The sequence below is a fragment of the Misgurnus anguillicaudatus genome, chromosome 19 (assembly GCF_027580225.2).
Source record: "Misgurnus anguillicaudatus chromosome 19, ASM2758022v2, whole genome shotgun sequence".
NCBI classification, from domain to species: domain Eukaryota; kingdom Metazoa; phylum Chordata; class Actinopteri; order Cypriniformes; family Cobitidae; genus Misgurnus; species Misgurnus anguillicaudatus.
In genome coordinates this window covers 46,445,540-46,450,849 of record NC_073355.2, presented here as the reverse complement: position 1 = coordinate 46,450,849, position 5,310 = coordinate 46,445,540, and the positions used below count along the sequence as shown (strand labels likewise).

General features: G+C 37.5%; 1 long non-coding RNA gene across 1 annotated transcript; it reads left to right on the top strand.

Moving 5' to 3' along the window:
- Positions 1-2,273: 2,273 nt before the first annotated feature.
- LOC129424114 (uncharacterized) lies at positions 2,274-4,086 on the top strand. Its single transcript, XR_008637965.2, has 3 exons — positions 2,274-2,678; positions 3,251-3,419; positions 3,549-4,086. It is a non-coding gene; the product is annotated as an uncharacterized lncRNA (long non-coding RNA).
- Positions 4,087-5,310: the final 1,224 nt, after the last annotated feature.

The window sequence follows — 5,310 nt, the reverse complement described above, 5'->3', positions numbered from 1 at the left end:
AAAAAAGAATCAAAAAATTTCGTGAGACTAGGCTGGGAATTTACTAGAAAACAATCCCTTGATGCATCTGGACCATTTGAGCCCAACTGCATGAGTATTACAGTTTTTCTCAGTCGAATCATTTGCAAAATTATGAATGCATTTCTTAGAACAACTTGTACAAACTGCACAACATCATGGATGTCCCTATAACATGTTCAAAATTATTTGTTTATCTTTAAGTATCCTTAAGTCAATTTTTTATATCAGTGAACATGTCAGTCCCATCAAAGTGACCAGTCAGTGTGTCATTGTTCATGAACAAGACAGTCAAAATGTTTATCCATCTTGTCAATAAACATTGTAATTTTGAAAAACAAAAATCGCATTTTACAGTACAAATAAAAACATTATAAAATTTCAAAATTCACTTGACAGCAATTGACAGTTCACATTTACAAACGACTAAAAAAAAACATTGCAAATATGCTTACAGTAACAGATTATGACACAAAGGTCAACAATTTTGCATGCACATAATCATCTACATGATTGGACCAAAGCATTTGCAATTTGTCCAAAACAATGAGAATTTGCTTTTATTTTGTGCACAACTGACTTTAGGATGTGGACGTTGAAAAATAAATTTCTAATCTGAGAAATGTTCCAAAGCCACAGAGAAAAACTACAGTAACGATATTACGACCTGGATGTTAAAGGATTAGTCTATTTTCTTTAAAAAAATCCAGATAATTTACTCACCATCACCTCGTCCAAAATGTTGATGTCTTTTTTTTTTGTTCAGTTGAGAAGAAATTATGTTTTTTGAGGAAAACATTCCAGGATTTTTCTCATTTTAATGGACTTTAATGGATACCAACACTTTCAATGTAGTTCAAAACTGCAGCCTCAAAGGACCCCAAACGACCCCAAACGAAGCACAAGGGTCCCATCCAGCGAAACAACCGTCACTTTCGACAAGAAAAACAAAATACATGCACTCCCAAACCACAACTTCTCGCCCTCCCCCGGCCATGCGACGCGCCAGCGCAACCTCACGTAATACGTCATCGTGTCAAGAGGTCACGGGTGACGTGTCGAAACTCTGCCCCAGTGTTTACAAATGTGGAGAAAGAGGAACAATGTTGTTGTATGTGGAATGATACTAATTAATGTCTTTGTGTCAGTTTATTATTTAAAATGATCCGCAAATGTGCGTTTCTTACATGTAACACGTGACCTTTCCGCGTCATTACGTAAAGAGGTCGCGCTGGCTCGTCACACAGCCGGAGATAGACGAAAAGTTATAGTTTAAAAGTACATATTTTTTATTTTTCTTGGCAAAAATAACAATCGTTTGGCTAGATAAGACCCTTATGCCTCGTTTGGGATCGTTTAGAGTCCTTTGAAACTGCAATTTTAAACTACATTGAAAGTGTTGAGGTCCATTAAAGGAATACTCCATTTTCTTAAAAGAAAAATCCAGATAAATTACTCACCACCATGTCATCCAAAATGTTGATGTCTCTCTTTGTTCAGTCAAGAAGAAATTATGTTTTTTGAGGAAAACATTGCAGGATTTTTCTAATTTTAATGGACTTTAATAGACACCAACAATTAACACGTAACAGTTTTTTTCAACAGAGTTTCAAAGGACTCCCAAACGAGGCATAAGGGTCTTATCTAGCAAAACGATTGTCATTTTTGACAAGAAAAATAACAAATATACACTTTTAAAGCACAACTTCTCGTCTAGATCCAGTCGTGATGCGCCAGCTGACCCTACGCAATACGTCATGACGTCAAGAGGTCACAGAAGACGAACGCGAAACTCCGCCCCAGTGTTTACAAATGTGTTGAAAGAGGACCGTTCCGACGTCGTTGTATGTCAACTGATACAAATTAATGTCTTTGTGTCAGTTTATGGTTTAAAATGGTCCGCAAATGTGCGTTTTATATATGTAACACGTGACCTCCCTACGTCACTACGCATTTATGTTAGGTCGCACTGGACCGGACCTAGACGAAAAACCGTAGTCCAAAAGTGCATATTCTTTATTCTTCCTGTAAAAAATGACAATCGTTTCGCTAGATAAGACCCTTGTGCCTCTTTGGGATTGTTTGTAGTCCTTCGAAACTCCGCTGAAAAAAACCGGTTAGTGTTGAGTCAAGTATTAATTGTTGGTGTCTATTAAAGTACATTAAAATGAGAAAAATCCTGCAATGTTTTCCTCAAAAAACAGAACTTCCTCTCGACTGAACAAAGAAAGACATCAACACCCTGGATGACATGGTGGTGAGTCAATTATCTGGATTTTTTAACTCTTTTATCAAGAAAACGGACTTATCTTCTAAGAAAATCTCTTCATTTATTCTCATTTGTCAATGAGATACAACCGAAAAATCAAGTCCTTTATAAATAGATTTAGGATTACAGGTTGAGACACAAACAATGTTTCGGTCATGCAGGACCTTCCTCATTGTTCTCCAGAAGGTTCTGTATCAACAAAATCTCTCTGTCTCTCTCTCTCTCTCTCTCTCTCTCTCTCTCTCTCTCTCTCTCTCTCTCTCTCTCTCTCTCATGTATGTTGCCTGTGCTCACTACTGGAACACTTCCTAATGGAGTTTTGCCAATATCTTGATCGCAAACAATCTTTCGCAGGTCATCTGAGGTTTTATTTATGCAATAACTACTACAGGTTGGTAAAAACTACTTATAACATTAAATACACAGTTTATAGCACAAAGACACATCAACACAGAAGAGAGACACACGTGTCAGAAACTGTGGTTAGACACAAAGAGGAAATAAATCTCTTAACCTATCTCTGACCTGTACTGGTTGATTCACACATACACTGCGGTTAAACAGTTAGCTGCTACTTATACTTCTGTAGAAGTTTAACCAGGGCAACCCAAAACATAACACAACACATCAAAGCAGAAAAATGTACTGTACAACTTTGTGTCTAGAATGTTCATACAAATCTACACTGTCAGTATTTATTCAGTGTTTGAAAGACAGTACAGATTAGTGATTTAAACCATAAATATTATAGACCTGAAATATTATAAAGTCCTAACTGAGACCAATAAGCAACCCCTTCGAACTGCTATTACACCCTATGCTATTGCATTACTAAACCAATTGCACATTGACTGTTAGATACACAAACATTTTCTTTGCAAAATATAGTTTTCATTGCACAAACTGAACACTGAACGTCATAGTTCTTTCGTATTTATTTGTTCACATTTTTCCCGCTGTCAGTAATTCAGGGTTTGGTCTCCTGGAGGTCTTTCCTGCATCGGCTTCCTCTGACCGGCTGAAGGAAAGAACATTGGGTCATTATCACAGGGAATAAAGCCACCGGGCGAGAGACACAACAGCGAGAGAGGAGGGACTGTTGGGAATGCTTTTCCCGGTCTCTGGAATGCAGGTGTGATTTTAGCTGACAATATTCAGTCTGACGGCTGCATATGAGACACAGGCTGGCATGAGCTTGCAAAACTGACATGAGCGTGCATCCCCGAGATCGCATTAAAGGTCTCTCTCTCTCTCCAATCAGTCCAGTTGCTGAATAATACAACGAAAACACTGACCTACTTTTACACACTGGGAACATGCAAGATGGAAAACCTGGAGTGGAACATGAGGGGAGCTGGATTGGAAAGACGGAGGCGAGACTTACAGCTGGGTGGATGAAAGAGAGAGGACTGGATGAGGAATCTCTGTGACGGATCTGCATACAAAACCATGCTTACTGATGACACTTAAAACGTCATTACATCTTTACAAGCTTATTTTAATGTAGTAAGAAAATGAAATACTGCTCACAAGTCTGTATAGAGACAGAAAGAGAGTGCAGCAAAAATTATTACAATGCAGAAACACTTTATCATTTACATTTCTGCGTAGGAGGAAAGACCAAACGTGGTAAAAAAATCCTCTTATATATTTTTAATCAGATGTATTGAGATATTTTAGTGTATCTGTTTAGGGGAGGATACTGATTATGTATTATGTCACTGATTGTGATTGTGAGGTTTTTTTATTTGCTCTTTATACCCGATGAAGGTCATGGGACCAAAACGTTGTGATTAGGGTTAGGGTTTCCCTTAAAAATATAAATTTAATATAATATCCGTTTATTATATATTTATAATAATAACCTAATTTCTGAGAGATCCCCGAAAGATTGACGCAAAGCCGTTCAAAGATTCAGTCTGTCATAACCACGCCTGCTCTGCTCTGATTGGTCCACTGACACAGTCAGTTTTGATTGCTTTAAAGGTGCAGTGTGTAAATTTTAGCAGCATCTAGTGGTGAGGTTGTAAATTGCAACCGACGGCTCACCCCTCGCTTTTGAAACGCAGAGAGAAGCTACAGTAGCTGCCACCGGAAAAAACATGTCGTTGACGGAGACAACTTAGTAAAAAAGTTTGTACGTTAAGGGCTTCTGTAGAATCATGGCGGCACAAAATGGCGACTTCCACGTAAGGGGTCCCACAGTGTATGTAGATAAAAACGGCTCATTCTAAGCTAATAAAAACATAACAGTTCATTATAAAAAAGGTCTTTGTACACCCCTGATAATATAGTTTTGTATATTATTTAGCATTTCTGTCAAGAGATCCTTTTAAAAATTACACACTGCACCTTTAACCTAGTGCTAACGTGACTTACTGATAAGACATTAGAGTTTAAAAACATTACACTTTGTTTATCATTAATTCAAGTAATAAGAATGACAACAGACACTAACATGTTTAAATTCAAGTAAGAATGTATGTAAACGTACTGGGGCCACGGCTAAACATTATACAATAGTGCAACTGCAACATACGCTAGCCGAGTGCTAGCGCGACTTAATTATAAGACATTAGAGTTTGAAAACCGAAAAATAAGAACGACGACAGACACTGAAAATAAGAACGACGACAGACACAGACATTTATAAATTAACGTAAGCATGCATTTAAACGTACTGGGCCCATAGCTAAACATTAATAATAGTGCAACTGCAATATATGTTAGCCGAGGGCTAGCGCAACTCAATTATAAGACATTATATTACATTAGACAGAACACTTGGGAGAAAATAAACACATAACATAATAATCAAACTTTTTTAAAAAAAAGATTGTGGTCAGGAGATGCATGTTGGTCCAAATAAAGTGGGTACTGAACCATTTTTCATGGCCAAAGGTTTAGCAAATACCGCCTTGAACTCGCAGAGATTGGAGAAGCAATCGTCAGTAAAATGGCGGGAACACAACAAAATGGTTTTATTGGAACTGCTGTGGTATTGTGAAAAAATCCTGACAGGA